The sequence below is a fragment of the Pongo abelii genome, chromosome 8 (genome assembly GCF_028885655.2).
Source record: "Pongo abelii isolate AG06213 chromosome 8, NHGRI_mPonAbe1-v2.0_pri, whole genome shotgun sequence".
NCBI classification, from domain to species: Eukaryota; Metazoa; Chordata; class Mammalia; order Primates; family Hominidae; genus Pongo; species Pongo abelii.
Window position 1 is genome coordinate 92423146 of NC_071993.2, and position 21920 is coordinate 92445065.

The following is a 21920-nucleotide window of genomic DNA, read 5'->3' on the forward strand; positions in this document are numbered from 1 at the left end:
GAATTATGCCACAATGTACATGGGAGTGCAGATATATCCTTGAAACACTGATTTCATTTCCTTTGGATGCATACCCAGTACTAAGATTGTCGTATTATATGGGGGTTCTATTTCTAATTTTTTGAGGAACTTCCATACTTTTTTTCACAATGGATGTACTAATTTACATTCTCACCAACAGTGTTCAAGGGTTCCCTTTTCTATGCATCTTTGCCAATACTTATTATCATCATCTTTTTGATAACAGCCAATCTAGCAGTTGGGAGGTGATGTCTCATTATGCTTTTAATTTCATTTCTCTGATTATTAGTAATTGAGCATTCATTTCATATACCTTTTGGCTAATTTTATGTCTTCTATTGAGAGATGGTTATTCAGGTCTTTTGCTCATTCTTTAATTAGGTTATTTGTTTTATTACTATTGAGTTGAGTTCTTTATACATTTTGATATTAATCTCTCATCTGATATGTGGATTGCAGATATTTTTCCTATTCTGTAGGTTATTATTATTATTATTATTTTTTGAGATGGAGTCTCACTCTGTCACCTAGGCTGGAGTGCCATGGCGCTGTCTCAGCTCACTGCAACCTCCACTGTCCGGGTTCAAGTGATTCTCCTGTCAAAGCCTCCTGAGTAGCTGAGACTACAGGCATGCACCACCACATGCCCAGCTAATTTTTGGTATTTTTTAGTAGAGACGGGGTTTCACCAGATTGGCCAGGCTGGTCTCAAACTCCTGACCTCGTGATCTACCTGCCTCAGCCTCCCAAAGTGCTGAGATTACAGGCATGAGCCACCATGCCCGGCCAGTTATCTCTTTACTCTATTGATTGTTTCCTTTGCCATGCAGAAGCTTTTTAGTTTAATGTAATCCCACTCATCTATTTTTGCTTTTGTTGCTTGTGCTTTTGGGGTCATATCCAAATAATTACCACCCAGACCAATGTCCTGGAGCTTCCGCCTATGTTTTCTTTTTGTATTTTAATATTTTCTCTCATGTTTCTATATGCACTTAACATATATTGTCTCAATTAAGCTTCATATCAGCACTGCAAGGTATACATGTTTACCTCCATTTTTCAGATAAGGAACTGAGCTAATGGAACTTTCCCATAGACATTTACTGGTAGAGTATGCTATCAAGCCTAATCCACCAGATCCTGGAGTCTGTGCTCTTTTTACATCACTGCACTTTCTTTCCTTTATGTAGGTAATGTGTTCAAACATAAGTGACAATATGGTAGAGGAGAAAAGACAGACATACATACATATACACAATTTAACATAATCATTATTATACAACCAAGTATCCATATGAATGGTAAAAACATTTAATGCTATTTAATGAATTCAGAAAATGGGTTGGCCTATTTTGACGTATGTCAATATTTGTATACTGAGAAAGTTTTAGACAATGAATAATTCTCACCTCTATTATCCAGATCATTCAGAAAAGGTAATTGAAGTTGTCTAACAGTTTTAAGATAGTTAAGGTCAATGTAACTGCATGATTGTACATTACACGCTCCTGTTTAAGACTCATTCACTGTTAAAACAGGCGTCTGATTAAGTACCTACCACGTACCAAATTTATTAACCATAGCTTTTTGTTGAGAATGGTTTTGGTGGTCCCAAAGTTGCTAAAATGCTTTGTTGTAAATACTAGGCAAAGTAAAAAGAGTATCAAATTTGTGCCAAAAGAACTGGCTTTGAATTAAAGCTCTGCCTCTTACTATTTATGTGAACATAAGCAAGTTATTTAACCTCTCTGGATCTAGTTTGTATGAATATTAAGCGCAGATTAATAGCAACTATCTTCCAGTGTTGCTATGAAGATTCAGTGAGCTGATGTATCCAAAGTACCTGGTGTATACTAAGTATTCATAAAAAGATGATACAAGTAACTGTGGAAATGTAGAGTGATCAAAGTTTCCCTTTAGCTTGCAGTGTTGTAGTCAGTTTATTATCTTTCTTTGTCAAGGTGATAGAAGCAGTGACTTCTTCAGTCTCAGGGAGCAGATATCAGTGCTCCATATGTCAAATAAAACAGTACTTCCTTCCCTTTAGATTAAAAAAGCTCAGCAGGCGTGTTTCAAATATATGAAGAGACAACAGCACACTCTATCCTCCTGGAGGCTGTGAAATAGCACGTAGTTCTAGGGAGAAAACAATATTGCAAACATCAAAAGCACTATGGACCTAAGGACTAAGGCTCCTTAAGGACATCTCAGTCTTTCTCAGTCAAACAAGTTTATGCTCTCACACCTGAGCTACCAGCAGAGATTGGGAATTGACTAGCCTTATTGTAGAGATGAAGCAAAAGAAAAATCACTATTTCCTGTGAGGAAATGCGCAGAGGGGTTCTTAGACAGGCAGAAAGGTAAGGATAATATTATCTACTTTGGAAGTTTTCAGGGATACATATTGCATTTTTGAGATAATAGGGACACCTCTTGCTTAACTTACGAGAGGGCATCTTCTGTCAGCAATACAGGGCCACGAGGAGACCTTGATCAATGTAGTTTTATCTGAGGTGTTATCTGAAGCAAAAGAAGAAAGACTGAAATTCTCACTCTCTAACATAAAAGTTGATGCAAATTAATTATACTCTGCAACCAAGCCTTACAAATATATACCCCTAAGATGAGAAGAAAGAAAAAAGCAGCTTCAGTTCCTTAGACCCCTCTTTAGGAAGAAAGGGTGAACAGCAAGCAGTAGTTGGCCATTGAGGAAGAGACTGAGAATTGTGTATCTCTCAAATGGACAAGAAATGCTAAAGGAAGTACATGGTCTCCTGGTTTCAGAACATAGTTTAGTGTATTATTAAACCCTATGCCATTTCTTTAGCCTGCGATGGTTAGCTCAGGCCACCAAAAGAAGGAAGGAGACCCTCCTTTGAAGCAGAAAGTTAACCTAGTAAAGAAAGCCCTAGGAAAGGCATTTGAACAGGAAAGAGTCCTGAAGTTGGGGTTAGAGTTGAATGTTTATAAAGGTGGTTTTGAGATAATGAGGAAGAATATATTCAAGAGAAATGGGAAGCTTGAAGTCAACCTGACAATTGTCATGTAAATCAAAACACTGAGAAGTAATATAAGGATGCTTGTATCCTTCTGCATCTGCATGAAACTCTATGGTGAAAAGGTTTGTAGATAGAGGAACAGAAAGAGCTCTGCTGTTGTTGCTACTGCTGTCACTGCTTTACCTATTTCAATTTCTTAAATCCTCAGTATGACCCAATGAAAGTCAGAATCCTGGCATTGCCAATTGCTAGCTACATAAATTAAAGCAAATTATTCAAACTCTCTTAGACTCAATCTCATAATGTATAACACACAGATGGTAATAATCCTACTCATAGGATTGTAATAAGTGTTACATAAAATAAGCTCAAAAAGTGGGGGCTTTTATTAATGCTCCCACTAGATTTGTTCCTCATGTCAAAGTTTCTTGTTTAGAATTTCTTCCCTTTTGTTATTCTGTGAAGAGGCAGGCAGACTATATTTTTTTAAATGAGAAGTTTTATCAAGGCACAATACAGATAGCCTATACTACTGAGCCAGACCCACTTAAGAGGAAATAAAAAACTTGGAATAATGAGAGAATTTAAAAATGAAATAATGAGAGAATTTAGAAATGAAATAATGAGAAAATTTAAAAATTACAAAATTGTGCTAGAAATCTACTGCCTTAAAGCTTATTTGTGTGCTAGATATATAGTGCGGAGGTAAGTTTTACAAACTACTTACTAACATTTTTTCTCATAACAGTAATTATAAGAACATTTTATGAATTATATATTATGTCTTATTCAGATGGCAACTATAAAGAATGCCTTCAGTTTGATTCTCCCCTTCAGTGAGTAAGAAGAAAGCACTAAGCACAAACGCTGGTCTCAGTTTTGCAAATATCAAGCTAGCAACAGATTTTTTAATCAAACTGGCAAAATCAATGTAAAACTAACAGATCACTCTAGATATCTACTGTCTTCTACTGATTCAAACTGACACTGGATATGAAAATAATTAACTGGGTTTTGCACAAGTAAAATACAATTTTCAACTTCAGTTGAGGCATTTGAGAAGAAATAACATACGCATATGTTTGCATGCACACATATGCAAATATACACACAGAGACACACATACTCTACACAATTTTAGGCCTCGATGTCTAAGTAAGCTAGAAGACAAAACTGCATTATTCAGAGCTGTTGCAATTTAGAGAAAAGATAGGATTTTGGGGCAGTGATGTTGAAGACAGTCATGGCAGGGGAAGTGGCAGAAGGTGGACAAAGTTGGGGGTAATCTAAAAGTTACCCAGAGACATAAAGCTCAGATGAAGGGAAGTGGGAATAGGAAAAAAAAAATGTTGTAGTTCTTACAGAGGTCTTACCAGTGCCTTTTTAAAGCATTCAACACAGCAAATAAAATAATCCTTCCCTCTTCCATTTTTACAATACATTAAAGACTTTTTTTAAAAACAGGAAATAAAAACTGTTAAAGAAACAGGAAATGCTTAGTCTAGATCAGTAGATTGGTGGTGAAGAAAAGGAGACCTTGAAATTTATAATCCTTCTCTGTGTGCACATTTTCTATACTCACACTTCTGTTCACAAAATTGGGCATATAATTTCAGTGGACATATAATTGGGCATATAATTGCCATGAGGATCTCAGGTTGGAAACCACTGCTTTATAGGAAAGAATACGAAATGATTTGTCAAATACCCTGTAATATTAGTGGACATGTTAGTTTCCACATCTAAATTAAAACAGATAGAATTTAAAGTGTATTTATAAGGTTATAATAATTCTCAAATTATAAATAGAGTTTATCAGATTTTTACCTTTGACTTGGTGCTTGGAACTAAGAATACATACCACCCAATACAATAATTGCATAAATAGTATTTTGACTCCTCACATACAGTTTCTTCAGTGTAATAGTTTAGGCCATCCCATTACTGGGTATATACCCAAAGGATTATAAATCATGCTGCTATAAAGACACACGCACACGTATGTTTATTGTGGCACTACACAAGTGCAAAGACTCGTAACCAACCCAAATGTCCATCAATGATAGACTGGATTAAGAAAATGTGGCACATATACACCATGGAATACTACACAGCCATAAAAAAGGATGAGTTCATGTCCTTTGTAGGGACACGGATGAAGCTGGAAACCATCATTCTCAGCAAACTATCACAAGGACAAAAAACCAAACACTGCATGTTCTCACTCATTGGTGGGAATTGAACAATGAGAACACATGGACACAGGAAGGGGAACATCACACACAGGGGCCTATCATGGGCTAGGGGGTGGCGGGAGGGATAGCATTAGGAGATATACCTAATGTAAATGATGAGTTAATGTGTGCAGCACACCAACATGGCGCATGTATACATATGTAACAAACCTGTACGTTGTGCACATGTACCCCACAACTTAAAGTATATTAAAAAAAAAAAGATCTGGAAAAGACAAGGATGACTACTTTCACCATTTTTATAGCAATTAGGCAAGAAAAAGATAAAGAGTATCAAATTGGAATGGAGGAAATAAAATTGTCCCAGTTTGCAGACAGAACAATCTTACATATTCAAAACCCTAAAGACCCCACTAAAAACACTGTTAGAGCTAATAAACAAACTCAGTAAAGTTGCAGGATATAAAACCAACAGGAATAATCAGTAGCATTTCTATACACCAATAGAAAAGTATCTGAAAATGAAATGAAGAGAACAATCCCATTTTCAATGGCTATAAAAAAGACACTTAAAAATGAATTTAACCAAAGAGGTAAAAGATCTTTACAATGAAAAGTGTTAAATATTGAGGAAAGAAATTGAAAAGTAGCAAAGACGTGGAATTAACTTAAATGCCCATCAATGATAGACTGGATGAAGAAAATGTGGTACATATACACCTTGGAATACTATGCAGCTATAAAAAGAATGAGATCATATCCTTTGCAGGAACACGGATGGAGCTGGTGGCCATCATGCCTCACAAACTAACACAGAAACAGAAAACCAAATATATGTTCTCACTTATAAGTGGGAACTGAATGATGAGAACACATGGATACATAGAGAGGAACAACAGACACTGGAGCCTCTCAGAGAGAAGAGGGTGGGAGGAAGGAGAGCATCAGGAAAAAATAACTAATGAGAACTAGGCTTAATACCTGGGTGACAAAATAATCTATACAACAACCCTCCATGACACAAGTTTACCTACATAACAAACTTGCACATGTAACCCTGAACTTAAAATAAAAGTTATAAAAATAATACAAATTACCTGAAAGATTAAAAAATGTATATTAAATACCATAATGATAATAAAAAAGAATTTGAAGAGAATACAAAAAAGTAAAGAAATACTATGATCATGGATTGGAAGAACTGATATTACTAAAATGTGCATACTCCTCAAAGCTATCTACAGATTCAATACAATCCTTATCACAATATCAATGGCATTCTTCACAGAAATGGAAAAAAAAATCCTAATATTTGTACAAAACCACAAAACCTCCTGAATAGCCAAAGCAATCTTGGGCAAAAGGAACATACCTACAGGCAACACAGTACCTGAACTTCAATTATACTACAAAGCCATAGTAATCAAAACTGCACGGTCCTGGCATAAAAACAGATATAAGATTAATATAACAGAATATTACAGAAAGCCCAGAAATAAATTTATGTATTTCGGGTAAATTGGTTTTTGACAAAGGTGCCAAGAATGTACAGTGAGGAAAGGGCAGTCTCTTCAATAAATAGTGTTGAAATAACTGGATATCCACATGCAAAAGAATAAAATTAGATCCTATTCTCACACCATATACTAAAAAAAAAGTATTAACTCAAAAATAACTTAAAAGGGATTAAAGATTTAAATGTAAAACCTGAAATCTTAAAACTATTATAAGAAAACTTAAGAGAGAAAGTCCCATGATATTGGTCTGGGCAATGATGTTTTTGGATAGGGCCCAAAAGCACAGGCAAGAAATGCACAAATAAATACATGGGATTACATCAAACTTAAAATAAATGTTTATAAAAAAAGTTACTCCTTAAAGATGAGTCTGATTTTTGGCAGATTCTTTTCTTCTCTGCTGACCTTATAGATTCTCTAAATTGTTCCTATGTTCATGACATCTATGCTGCTCAATGAACTATGAGGCATTTCTTAAAGTGCCTTCATGGGTCCTAGAGGAAATATTCTCTTCACAATTTTTAAGTTTTTTTTCATCATCATTAGCTTCTATAGACTTGACAGCCAAAGCTATTATGATTGACATTACAGGCAATCTGGTTACATTACTAAATTCACCTCTGGAGATGTGTAGTACAGGGACTGTCTCTATATTAGACTCAGTTGTCATTGACTTGACCTTGAATTATTACATGATTTCTACCTATTTTGCCCTGCCTCATCCTGTCCCTTCCACTCATCCTCCACATTATGGGTAATCATTCTTAAAATGAATAGATCTTTGATGATGCTATTCTCTACTAACACCTTGCAACTGTTCCCTACTAATCTCAATATAAAGACCAAACTCTTTAAAATGGATATAAGACCTCATAAAATAAGACCCATCTAGCTTCACCTATTTACTTTTCCCCTTCCACCCATCTGATAACATACGCTATGATTCAACTTAACTGTGATTTTTGTTGTTGTTGTTTCCTTGCACTTTCCATGCGTTCTCTCACCTCTGCATCTTCACTAACACTGTTATCACAGGCTTACACACTTTTTTGCTCATCTCTACTCTAGCTGTATGCGGATCAAGATGGCAGAGAATAATTTTAGGTACATATGAAAAGTTTTAAAAGATAAGCTAATTTTTAGAAGAAAATATGAAATAGCTTTATGGTGTCTTAATAGGGAAGTATTTCTTAAACAAGACAGAAAAAAAGGCAACAACATAAAAGATTTATATTTAAATTAAACCTATAAACCACATTTAAAATAGCATTTTAAAAACTTCTATAGAAAGCAAAGACTATATTATTTTAAAGTGAAACACACAAGCTATAAAGGTGAAAAGATGTGCCACACCCATAACTGGCAAAGATTAGTGCCTAAAAGAAAAAAATTTTACCAATCAACAAGAGCAAGACACCTCCACCAAACAAAAACCTAAAAGAAAATGGTATAAAGGATATGCATACGTAATTCACAGAAGAAGAAACCTGAATAGCCAATACTTATGGAAAAATGCTTAACTTTATTATTAGAGAAGTGAAAATTTAAACAATGATACCTCAAACCCAGCAAACATTTTTAAATGTATTAAACCAAAATGTTGGTGATAATGTGGAAAAATTAAAACTTCCACACACTTACTGTTGTTGGTAAGGACTCTTATTTTGATACTCTCATATTGGAGATTTGGAAATCTTTAATAATTTCTAGCAACCCAACACTTAATCATATACAAGTAGGTTCACTATAACATTATTTATCTTAGTGAAATAAACTGACCCTCTAGGGAAGAATCAATAAATTTTATAATGTGTTGCATCAAGTTAAACATATCCACATGGATAAATCTCAAAAATATATTAATCAGTAGAAAATTAGTTTGTAAATAAATATAGCCAATGAAATATAATTTATGTATATTTTTAGTACATACCAAACAATATTATGCATTGCTTTAATGATATTCCCCATAATGATATTATGCAAAGTTTAAAAATGTAGATGGAAAGGGCACATACAATAGTGGTTAGAATGGTGGTTACCTGTGAAAAAGGAGAAAAGCAAATAAGGCAAAAGAGAGATTTGAAGCAGGACTGAACTATAACATTTTATTTCTAAATTGCATATATAGTCTTGAAACAAATATGGCATAAAGTTAACAACAGTTAAATTTGAGTGTGAGGTATAATTAGTGTTTTTATATTATTTTTGTAGCATTCAGCAACTTTCAAACTTTATAATTTCATTTAAAAAAATGCTCCTTGTGGCCATTTTCTTGAACCTATACTTGTCCCTTACTAAATATACCTGGCAACTCTTTGCAATCATAGATAAATGTACACAAATAAACACAGACACACATACACTGACACGAAATTAATGGGAGATATTTATTACAGGTAATGAAATTTCTTTAGAGTGAATAGTTACAAATATTGAACTAGAAATAGCCTTGAATTTTATGGTTGGAGATAAACTTATAGAATACATATTTTTACAGTGTAAAACACTGAAGCCCACAGTGGCTAAGAAGTCACTTCCAACTCACACAACTAGTGACTTAGAATTTCTGGGACTGTTGAAAGTGAAACGTTTGGACCAGAGTATAGCTAAAGTCTTTTCTAATTGTAAGTTTCAAAAAAAAAAAAAAAGTCATAAGTAGAAGATTTTACATGTCAACATTTAACAAAGCTTCTACCACGTATAGAACATAAGCTTATTTTCCTTCTTGAACCTCCTTTGCCAGAGGACTGCAGTAGTTTTATTTTTTTCTCTGTCTTGAACCACATAACCCTTGAATTTTTTTTTTAATTAAAAGTGCTAAGCTTGCAGTGGCTTCACAAAAGTACATGCATCATTGAACATATGTACCCAGAGACTTTTCCTTTCCTTTGCTGGACATCATTTACATGAAAAGCACTTACATATTTACTAACCTGAACCACCCAACTTTAAGATTTTTTAATATGATGCTTCTAATAGAATCTGTAATTTTCAAATAGGACATGTTTCTATTATTAATTATTAATTCCAGTTGTAGATATAATACATAATTAGTTACCAATCAAAAATATATACTCAAAGAAAATATTAGACCTAAGTGTTAATCATTTTCATGATAAGCTTTTCTTATTTATAGTAATCAGTCTAATAAAAGAATACTAACGAAAAATTCTTGACAGACTTCCCCATCTCCCTGAAGAGTTCTTGTGTTAGCGGGTTGTGTATGCTCAAGATAGAAGCGTATTTTTTCCTGTTCCTTCTATGGGAAGAATGTCCACAATGCCAGCTGCTCTGAGAGGCATCCTATTCCTCCCTTCCAACAGGCAAGTCCCAGCATCTCATACGAGCTCTAAGCTACATGCATGTGAGACATCACTGCAGCTGAGGTTTCACTTCTAATCCCAGACACCTGTTACCAACGTAGAGGCTGCTCTGAAGAATCAAATAACACAAGTCTAGAGACCAAAGTTCATGTGGGAGCAGGTGATTTCACAGGGTGCAGCCCACTATGGGATTTTCTCTGGCAGCTCAGGTCAACATCCCAGCGTTACTCTGGTTTAAACCATATAGAAACTGATATTCTTAGCTGGCATCACATAATGTTCTACTTTGCCCAGATCTCTGAGAAAGTGCTCATCAAAAATCATAGTGCTTTTTGCTTAACTTTTTCCTTCACTTGAACTTGGAAAAGGTCTTTTTTTTTGAAGTGACTATCTTATGTGTTCTATGTGACTATGTTAATATAATTATTCTGAACAATAGAGGTTTAGAAGACATATTTCTTGAAGGAAATAACTACAGGAGTAACTGAAACAAAATACAAAGTGGTGAGGTCAATTCCTAGTTTCAGAAACTTTCTTTTCTTCATTGTATAGGTGGTTCCTGACTTACAAGCGTTAATTTTTTTTTTCAGTTTTAAGATGGTTGAAAACAATATGCATTTATTAGAAACTGTACTTTGAAATTCAAATTTTGACCCTTTCCTGGGTTAGTAATATGAAAGCACAGTACTCTCTTGTGGTTCTGGACAGTGAGAGTGAGCCACAGCTCAGTCAGCCATGCTGTCACCGGTAAATGACAAATACCCTATAGTGTATTGTGTTGCCAAATGCTTTTGCCCAACTATAAACAAATGTTAAATGTTCTGAGCACACTTAAGGTAGGCTAGCCTAAGTTATGATGTTTAGTAGGCTAGGTGTATTAAATGCATTTTTGACTTCGATATTTCCACTTGCAATGGGTCTAATAGGATGTAACCCCATTGTAAATGGAGGAACATCTGTATTTGTTACAGCAGCCCAAACTGACTAAGACACCTGGCATCCACGGAGACTGTAGAGAATTAAGCAAATACTTCCTTAAGCTAGCCTTTATATTCCCAATAAATATTAAATTTAAAGTATGATACAACCATTTTTTAAATGGCAGCAGACTACAAATAGAAAACAAGTGGCTATAAAAAATATTACTTAGATGCATACTTCTGGAACTTTTCCAAGCTCACAATCAAAACTGAGGAAATGATGCTTTTTTCTTTATTTTCCCCAGCTGATGTGCCAAGAGCTGACAGAAGCAATCTTAAAAAAGAACAAGTGATACAATTCCCATGTTCTTTCCATGAGTTTACATTTTTTAGCATTGCAAAATATTTTAACAATCATGGTCACTTAAATAAAGCAATGAATAACATTTTTTGACACTTAAATTAATAACATATACAGAAGATTATGAACACTAAAGATTTTGCTTTCTCTGAGATGTCCTAAATTTTGTGCAGCTGAAAAATATTTCACTATATTTTGCCTCTGTCAGTCGCATGAAACAAGCTTGAATTATTTTTCTCAAAATAACCCATAAGCACTTTTGCTCCTGGGCTAACCTAATTTCTTGTTGCTTTCTAATAAGGGTTTTGACTAATTTAGTGTGAACCAAAAAAGAACAAGTTTAACAAAAGGCATGGACTCAAAACACAAGATGTGCTCTATGCTCTGTGAAGGACAAGTTCTTCAATATAACAATTCAAAATGAACTATTGCCTAAAAATATATGTCCTATGGCATTTATAAAATATTAGCAAAAGGAAATAAAATAATTTAGTTGGTGTGCATTCTAATATGCAACTTTTCTTCTTTTCAGACACTTACTCTTCATGAAGCATTAAGGGTACTGCCCAGAGGGAACAAAACATCATTCAGGAGCAAAATTTAACTTTACTGTCATGATCTTGCCTTCCCAAGTACCAGCCTCTTGATAGGATTTTCTTTTTCTGTTAAATCTTCTAATATTAGCTTTGAGGGAATTTTGATCATTTAGAACAAGTAGGCCCCAACTAAAAAACTCAAGCAGCATTCAGCTTTGATTCTACATGACTGAAATCATTTTTTATAGACACAAAAATGGCTCTAACATTACCACTAAGAGTTACACTGTAGCACCTTCCAGTCAGAGATATCTAAAGTATATAAACGATATTATTTCTTAATAATTCTTTGAAGTACACCTTGCAATGTTGCATCTACAGGTATTACAAAAAATCTTCTACCTGCCCTATTCCTGTTGGTGAAATCCTGTTGCCTATAACACAAGCACAATTGAGCTACTTACAATTGTGCATACTTCAGAGTATAATAAGAAACATTATTAAAATATCACTTTATACTCAAAATTTAAAACGATGTGAATCTCCCAAAAGAAATATTTTGTCAATAATTAAATAATTTCAAAATCATCAGAAATGAATAATAAACTTTGTTTATAGTATTGCAGTTACCAATGCCACTTTAGCTTGTAAGTAATAACACCGCCAATCTTTAAAATTAGTCTTGAATTACACGAAATTTGAATTGCATAATGTCTTCAATCATGCATTCGTCTTACAAAATATTTCTACCATATACTAATCCCAAGTAATTTCTCATATCACCCTTTGTAACATGACTCACGGAGAAGTTTTCTTTCTTTAGGTTCCCAATGCATTTCTCTTCTGTGCCTAGTATCACATATATCCTCTCACACCACACAAGGTGGTTAATGTGTCTGTAATTGTGTACTTCTTAACGTCAGTGAGTGTGAGTTCCTCATCTTTCTCCAGAACTACATACATGGCCAATCGCATTTCAAATAGGTGCCCCTAAGTTTTGGCAAATTTATTTTTCCTTTAAAAGAACTGCATTTGACACAGTAGCTTGGCTGGGGGCAGAAAGCTGGGAACCTGGCACAGGGCTACTTTGCACCTAGACTTGTTCCTGACCCCCAACAACTCTGGGGAAATGGGTGAGCTGAACTGGAAAGGAGCAAGCTGTTCTCACCATGGGCTTCTGGAATCTCAGCAGGATACCCCTTAACCACCACAGACACTCAGCTGGCAGTGAGAGCTGCTTAGAGAAGTGGTAGGTGCGGTATGTTAGCTGATGCAAAGCCCAGAGGGTTTGGGGTGGGAGTGTCTGTAGAGGAACACAGCCAGGAATGCCCATCCCCCAGGCTCAACTTGCTCCTATAGGAGACATTAGCCCTAGAGGAACTGTGGGACCTAAACTCTTCAGGGTGGTTCTTGCCCATCAGATGGGGCTGGTCCAATCTAAGCACCCTTTGGTCTGCTATCCTCTCCTGGGGCCCCAGCATGGCCACACCTGCTTACAGTGCAGCCTCAGGTGCCCTGGGGGCCCACATCATAGGTCTTTCACAGGCAGACTATGCCTGACTGGTAGAGAGCTTCAGTGGGACTGCCCCCATGCCATACGCCAGCCTGCTGGTTCCCTCCCGATGGCCACCTCCCACATAGCTTTGCCAGCACTGTGTGTAGCGGGTAGGGATGAGGGGCCTGGAGGGTAACCTTCCTTGCCTCACTAGCACCTCACTCTGTCCCCATGCTCCAATCCTCTATTGGACCACCATTGTAGTCAAAGCCTTGGCAGGAAAGAACCAGCCAGCCCCACGCCTGCCAGTGCCCCACCCTTGCCAACACTGGTGTGGGAGTTACACTAGGCACAGAGAACAGCCGACCAACCCCCTCCCTGAGTTACCAACCCTGCCCGCAGCACACAAAGAGGGGACAGAGACCTATGGCCACCAGTGCCCCATCCCCATATTAACACCATCACCAGCACAACCATGGGTACAGTTGCCAGCAGGGACCCCCTGCCCTCCCCCTTGAGCCATGTTGCCTCCACCACTTTGGTGACTGCCTGCATGGAGGCAGGCACCCTGGCACCTGCTAGCACCCTGCTGCAGCGAACAAGTGTGCACCCCACTACACTGCTGCTGCTGCTGCTGGAATGTATAAATGAGGATGGATCCCACTGCCACTGCACTATAAAACACTTTTGCTGACACTACCCATTGGAGTATAGTGAACAGTAGTCCAGGAGCACCTCAGCACCCCCAGCACAATAGATTCCTAACCTCAAGGAGACAGAGAACAAAATTTGGGGCTGATAAAAGTCCCCCAGAGTTAAAGAACACAGTCCAGGAGTTGGGAGCTGAGTGTTGGTCCCCTAAAATACTCCGGAAATACAGCCAGTTGGCTGAACCCACCTTACAGCACGATCAAACACTCAAGGTCATCAAATAGGATAAAAGAAAAAAAATCAAAACGTCAGCAACTTCGAAGCATGAAGAAACATCAGCCCATAAAGATAAGAAAGAACCAGCTCAAGAACTCTGACAACTCAAAAAGCCTGAGTGTCTTCTTTCCTTCAAATGACGGCACTATCCCTCCGGCAAAAATTGTGAACCAGGATGAGGTGGCTGAAATGACAGAAATAAAATTCAGAATATGGATAGGAATGAACATCATTGAGATGCTGGAATACACTGAAACTCAATCCAAGGAACATACAAATCACAATAAAATGATACAGGGGCTGACAGACAAAATAGCCAGTATAGAAAAGAACGTAATCAACCTGATAGAGCTGAAAACATGCTACAAGAATTTTATAATGCAATCACAAGTATCAATAGCAGAATAGACCAAGCTGAGGAAAAAGTCTCAGAGCTTTAAGACTGGCTTTCTGAAATAAGACAGACAAAAATAGAAGAAAAAAAATAAAAAGGAATGAACAAAACTTCTAAGATATATGAGATCACGGAAAGAGACCAAATCTACAACTCACTGGTGTCCCTGAAGGAGACAGGGAGAGTGTAAACAACTTGGAAAACATATTTTAGGATATCATCCATGAGAACTTCTCCAACCCAGCTAGAGAGGCCAACATTCAAATTCTGGAAATGCAGATAACCTCGGTAAAATACTTCACAAGAAGATCATCCCTAAGACACACAGTCATCAGATTCTCCACGGTTGAAATGAAAGAAAAAACTGTTAAGGCAGCTAAAGAAAAATTTCAGATAAGCTACAAAAGGAAGCACATAAGACTAACAGGGGACCACTCAGCTGAACCCTACAAGCCAGAAGAGATTGGGGGCCAGTATTAAACATTCTTTTTTTATTTCTTGCTATTTATTTATTGAGATAGAGTCTTGTTCTGTCACCCAAGCTGAAGCACAGTGGTGTGATCTCGGCTAACTGCAACCTCTGCCTCCCAGGTTCCAGTAATTATACTGCTTCAGTCTCCTGAGTAGCTGGGATTACAGGCACATGCCATTATGCCCAGCTAATTTTTGTATTCTTAGTAGAAATGGGCGTTCACCATGTTGGCCAGCTGGTCTTGAACTCCTGATCTCAGGTGATCCACCCACCTTGGCCTCCCAAAGTGCTGGGATTATAGGCATGAGCCACCATGCCCAGCCATTCGACGTTCTTAAAGAAAAGAAATTCCAACCCAGCACTTCATATCTGGCCAAATTAAGCTTAATATGTGAAAGAGAAATACGATCCTTTTCAGACAGGTGAATGCTGAGGGAATTTATCACCAGACATGCCTTAAAAGAGCTCCTAAAGGAAGCTCTAAATATGAAGAGGAAAGACCATTACCGGCCACTGAAAAACACACACACACTTAAGTACACAGACCAGTGACACTGTAAAGCAACCCCACAAAAGATTCTGCATAATAATCACCTAACATCATGATGACAGAATCAAATCCATACATATTAATATTAACCTTGAATGTAAACAGGCTAAATGTCCTAATTAAAAGGCATAACATGGCAGGCTGGGTAAAGAAGCAAGACGCATTGGTATGCTGTTTTCAAGAGACCCATCTTACATACAACAACATCCATAGGCTCAAAATAAAGGGATGGAGAAAAATCTAGCAAGCAAATGGAAGACAGAAAAAAATCAGAGTTGCAATACTAATTTTAGACAAAACAGACTTTAAACCAACAATAATTCAAAAAGACAAAGAAGGGCATTACATAATGGTAAAGAGTTCAATTCAACAAGAAGACCTAACTATCCTAAATATATACATGCCCAGCAGAGGGGCACCCAGATTTATAAAGCAAGTTCCTAAGAGACTTTCAAAGAGACTTAGACTCCAACACAATAACAATGGGAGACTTTAACATCCCACTGACAGTATTAGACAGATCATCAAGGCAAAAAATTAACAAAGATATCGAAGAACTGAACTCAGTACTGGATCAAATGGACCTGACAGAAATTCTACAGAACTCTCCAACCCAAAATAACAGACTATACATTCTTCTCATCACCACGGGGCACATACTCTAAAATCAATCACATAATCAGACACAAAACACTCCTCAGCAAATGCAAAAGAACTGAAATCATAACAACTATTCTTTCAGACAACAACACAATAAAATTAGGGATCAAGACTAAGAAAATTCTTCAAAACCATACAATTACATGAGAATTGAATAACCTGCTCCCGAGTGACTTTTAAGTAAATAATTAAATTAAGGTAGAAATCAAGAAGTTCTTTGAAACTAATGAGAACAAAGATACAACCAACCAGAATCTCTGGGACACAGCTAAGGCAGTCTTAAGAAGAAAATTATAGCACTAAATGCTCACATGAAAAAGTTAGAAAGATCTCAAATTAACAACTTAATATCACAACTAGAAGAACTAGAGAAGCAAGAACAAAGCAACCCCAAAGCCAGCAGAAGACAAGAAATAATCAAAATCAGGACTGAATTGATGGAGACTGAGACACAAAAACCTTTTCAAAGGATCAGTGAATCCAGGAGTTTTTAAAATATAAATTAGATAGACTGCTAGCTAGACTAATAAAAAACAAAAGAGAGAAGATCCAAATAAACGCAATTATAAATGACAAACAGGATATTTCCCTGACCTGAATATTATCAAAATATCCAAGAATATTATGAACACTTTTGTGCACACACACTAGAAAATCTAGAAGAAATGGGAAAACTTTTTGGATACATACATCCTCCCAAGACTGAGTCAGGAAAATACTGAATCCCTGATCAGACCAATAATGAACTCCAAAATTGAAGCAGTAATAAATGGCCTACCAACCTTAAAAAAAAAAAAAAAAGCCCAGGACCAGATGGATTCAGAGTTGAACTGTATCAGATATACAAAGGAGGAGAGTTGAGAGTTGATACCATTCCTACTGAAACTATTCCCAAAAATTGAAAGGAAGGACCCCTCCCTAACTCATTCTATGAGGCCAGCATCATCCTGATACCAAAACCTGGCAGAGACAAAACAGGAAAAAAAAAAAAAAAAAAAAACAGACCAATATCCACGACGAATATTGATGCAAAAATCCTCAACAAAATACTGTCAAACCAAATCCAGCAGCACATCAAAAAGTGTATCCATCACATTCAAGTAGGTTTTATCCCTAAGATGCAAGGTTGGTTCAACATATGCAAATCAATAACTATGATTCATCACATAAATAGAACAAGAGACAAAAACTACATGATCTCAATAGATGCCGAAAAACCTTTGGATAAAATTTAATATCTCTTCATGTTCAAAACTCTCAATAAACTAGGCATTGAAGGAATATACCTCAAAACAATAAAAGCCATCTATGACAATCCCGCAGACAACATTATGCTGAATGGGCAAAAGCTAAAAGCATTCCCTTTGAAAACCAGCACAAGACAAAATGCTGTCTCTCACCACTCCAATTCGATATAATATCAGAAGTCCTGGCCAGAGCAATCAGGCAAGAGAAAGAAACAAAGCACATCCAAAGACAAAGAAAGGAAGTCAAGCTATCCTTGCTTGCAGATGACATAATCCTATACCTAGAAAATCCATAGTCTCAGCCCAAAGCTCCTTGATCTAATGAACAACTTCAGCAAAGTCTCAGGAAACAAAATCAACATACAAAAAATCACTAGCATTTTTGTACATGAACAATAGTCAACTTGGGAGCCAAATCAGGAAAGCAGTCCCATTCCCAAATGACAGTAAAAAAATAAAACGCCTAGGAATACAGCTAACTAGTGAGGTGAAAAATCTCTAGAAGGAGAAATACAAAACATTCACAAAGAAATCAGAGATGACATAAACAAAAGGAAAAACATTCCATGCTTATGGATAGGAAGAATAAATAGGATGAAAATGGCCACACTGCCCAAAGCAATTTACAGATTCAATGCTATTCCTATCAAACTACCAATGACATTCTTCACAAAACTACATAAAACTGTTTAAAAATTCATAGGGAGCTAAAAAAAAGAGCCCGAATGGCCAAGGCAATCCTAAGCAAATAGAACAAAGCTGGAAGCATCATGCTATCCAACTTCAAACTATACTACAGGGCTACAGTAACCCAGTTGTCTACAAAAATAGACACATAAACCAGTGAAATGGAGTAGAGAGACCAGTAATAAGGTCACACGCCTAAAACCATCTCATCTTCAACAAAACTGACAAAAACAAGCAATGGGATAAGAACTCCCTATTCAATAAATGATGCTGGAATAACTAGCTAGTCATAGCAGAAGATTGAAACTGGACCCCTTCCTAACACCATATGCAAAAACCTACTCAAGGTAGATTAAAGACTTAAATGTAAAACCCAAAACTATAAAAAACCTGGAAGATGACGTAGGCAATACCTTTCTGGACATAGGAACAGGCAAAGATTTTATGACAAAGATGCCAAAGTAATTGCAACAAAATCAAAAATTGACAAATGGGATCTAATTAAACTAAAGAGTTTCTGCAAAGTAAAAGAAACTATCAACAGAATAAACAGACAACCGACAGAATGGGAGAAAATTTTTGCAAACTTTGCATCTGACAAATGTCTAATATCCAGCATTTATAAGGAACTGAAACAAATTTACAAGATAAAAACAAATGACCCCATTAAAAATGGACAAAGGACAGGAACAAACACTTTTCAAAAGAAGACACATATTCAGCCAATAAGCATATGAAAAAAGCTCAGTATCACTGATCACTAGAGAAATGCAAATGAAAACCACAATAATATACCATCTCACACCAGTTAGAATGGCAATTATTAAAAAGTCAAAAAATAACAGGTGCTGGTGTGGTTGTAGAGAAAAAGGAATACTTATGCACTGTTGGTGGGAATGTAAATTAATTCAACTATTGTATAAAACAGTGTGGCAATTCCTGAAAGACTTAAAAACAGAATTACCATTTGACCCAGCAATCCCATTACTGGGTAGATACCCAAAGAATATCAATCATTCTACCATAAAGAGACAGGCATGCGTATGTTCATTGCAGCACTATTCACAATAGCAAAGACATGGAATCAATCTAATGCCCATCAATGGTAGACTGGATAAAAGAAAAGGTGGTACATATACACCATGGAATACTCTGCAGACATAAAAACAAATAAGATCATGTTCTTTTCAGGAACGTGGGTTGAACTGGAGGCCATTATTCTTAGCAAACTAATGCAGGAACAGAAAAGCAACTACCACATGTTTGTTCCCACTTATAAATGAAAGCTACATGATGAGAATGCATAGACACATAGAGGGGAGCAGACACTGGGGCCTATTGGAGAGTTGTGGGTGGTTGGAGGTAGGGGTCTGAAAAATAACTAATGGTCACTAGGCTTCATACCTGGGTGATAAAATAATCTGTACAATACCCCATGACAAAGTTTACCTATCTAACAAACCTGTACATGTGCCCCAAACTTAAAATAAAAGTAAAAAAAAAAAAAGCATTGTATTTATGAAGGTTCATTTTTAGAAACATTCAATATGTATAGAAAAAATGATTATATTTGATTACTACTTTGAATACAGTTATAAATCATAAATAAGTAGCTAACACAGGTCATAACTTAATTAAAAATATAATTCTCGTTTTTCCTAATGAGTTGTCTATCAAATAACTGAGTTGTTTTCTTCATTGAGATATAATTCACAAGCCATAAAATTCAGCCTTTTAAACTGTACACTTCAGTGTTTTTCAGTATATTCAAAGAGTTGTACAGCCATCACTACAATCTAATTTAAGAATTTTTTTATCCAACCCAAAAGAAAACATGTGACAATTAGCAGTCATTCCCCATTTCCACTAACTCCTACCACCCCAGCCTCCAGCAATAATGAATCTACTACAGTTTCTATAGATTTGACTAATCTTGGCAATTCATATAAATAGAATCATATAGTATGTGGCCTCTTGTGACTGGCTTCTTTGGCTTAGCACATTGTTTTTAAGGTTTATCCAGTTTGTAGCATGTATAAGCACTTCATTCGTTTTTATGCTTGAGTAATATTCCATTGTGTAGATATATCACATTTTGTTTTTCCATTAATCATGATAGACATTTGCGTGGCTTTCAGTTTGAGCTATTATGCATAATTCTGTAATGGACATCCATGTAGAAGCTTTTGTGTGTTTTTATTTATCTTAGATATATACCCAGGAGTGGAATTACAGGGTCATATGGTAAATCTATGTTTAATATTTTGAGGAATTCTCAAAATATTTTCAAAAGTGTCCGTACCCTTTTACATGCCCACGGTGTATGAGGGTCACAATTTATCCACATCATCCCTAACACTTGTTATTATCTGTCTTTTGATTATAGCCAACCTAGTTAGTATGAACTGGTATCTTACTGCAGTTTTGATTTGCACTTTTCTAATGACTAATGATGTTTAAGACATTTTGATATGCTTATTGACCACTTGTATTTTGTCTTTGCTGAAATGTTTATGCAAATTCTTTCCCCAGTTTCTAATTGTGTTATTTATCATTTTATTATTGAATAGTAAGACAAATATTTTGAATGCAAGTCCCTTATCGGATATTTTCTCCCATTCAGTAGGTTTTGTTCACTGTACTGATATAATCACTTTGAGAACAAAATATGTTTATTTTGATGAAGTCAATTGTATAAATTTGTAGTTTTAGTGTCATATCTAAAAACCACTGCCTGACCAAAAGTCACGAAGATTTACTCTTATGTTTCCTTCTAAGAGTTTTATACTTTTAGCATACAGTACTATCAACCTGACTCAGGTAGAAAACACATGAATTAACCTTCTGCATAATTTCATCAAAACAACATACTTATAAATATACATACATTTGCACACACCTAGCTATGTATGACAGAAGTGCTTTAAACTTATATAAGAACAGCATTTTACGAATCCCAGATTCTAGATAAGGTGTGTATGTGTGGAATGTTTACAGCCGGCATGATACAATGCAACTCATTTTTTTTTATTTTCCACAAGAGTTTTGATTACTGCTTTCTGATTGTGTCATAACCTGTTTCCCCCGCTTGAGTCTTTAATTGCTTGTGAGGTAGGAAAGGATTGCCTTTATAGTCATCCATAATGGATCATGCGAAGGCTGCTTCTGTCCTAAAGTGATGGAAAGAGATTGGTCTACACGAGAGACTCAGACAGATTTGGGTTCTATTCCAAATTTTGCTATCTGTATGTCCCTGGGCAAATTACTTAGTATCTCTGAACCTATTTAACTATAAAATGGACCTATGAAGCCCGTATTTTATGGTTACTTATAAATATCTTGCAATTGAAGAGATAACACATTTAATGCACTCAGCATGTAACTGTCATTAAACAATTGATTTATAAATACATCAGTCTTCCTTCTCCCCAAAACGACTCCCTACCAGATATACCAGTAAAAACCCTCAGTATATTTTCTTATTTTCTACTATTCCAGATTGAGAATCTTTGTCTAGCTTTGAAGACATTTTCTACGTAGTTGGGCACCAAATTCCAATATACTCTCTGTCTCTATCTTCTACTAGGTGTAAGCTACAGTACTGAGTTTTTAA

General features: G+C 36.1%; 1 protein-coding gene across 5 annotated transcripts in view; it reads right to left on the bottom strand.

Annotated features, from left to right (window-relative positions):
* Positions 1 to 21920, bottom strand: part of PRKG1 (protein kinase cGMP-dependent 1) — a 1319235-nt gene that overhangs the window by 299556 nt on the left and 997759 nt on the right. Inside the window, exon 1 of one of the 5 annotated variants that reach the window (XM_054522587.2) lies at positions 2468 to 2491. The exons of the other annotated variants lie outside the window; for them this stretch is intronic. The gene's annotated coding sequence lies outside the window, so the exon portion shown is untranslated. Of the gene's footprint in view, positions 1 to 2467; positions 2492 to 21920 lie in introns of those variants that run through there. 5 annotated transcript variants of the gene reach the window in all.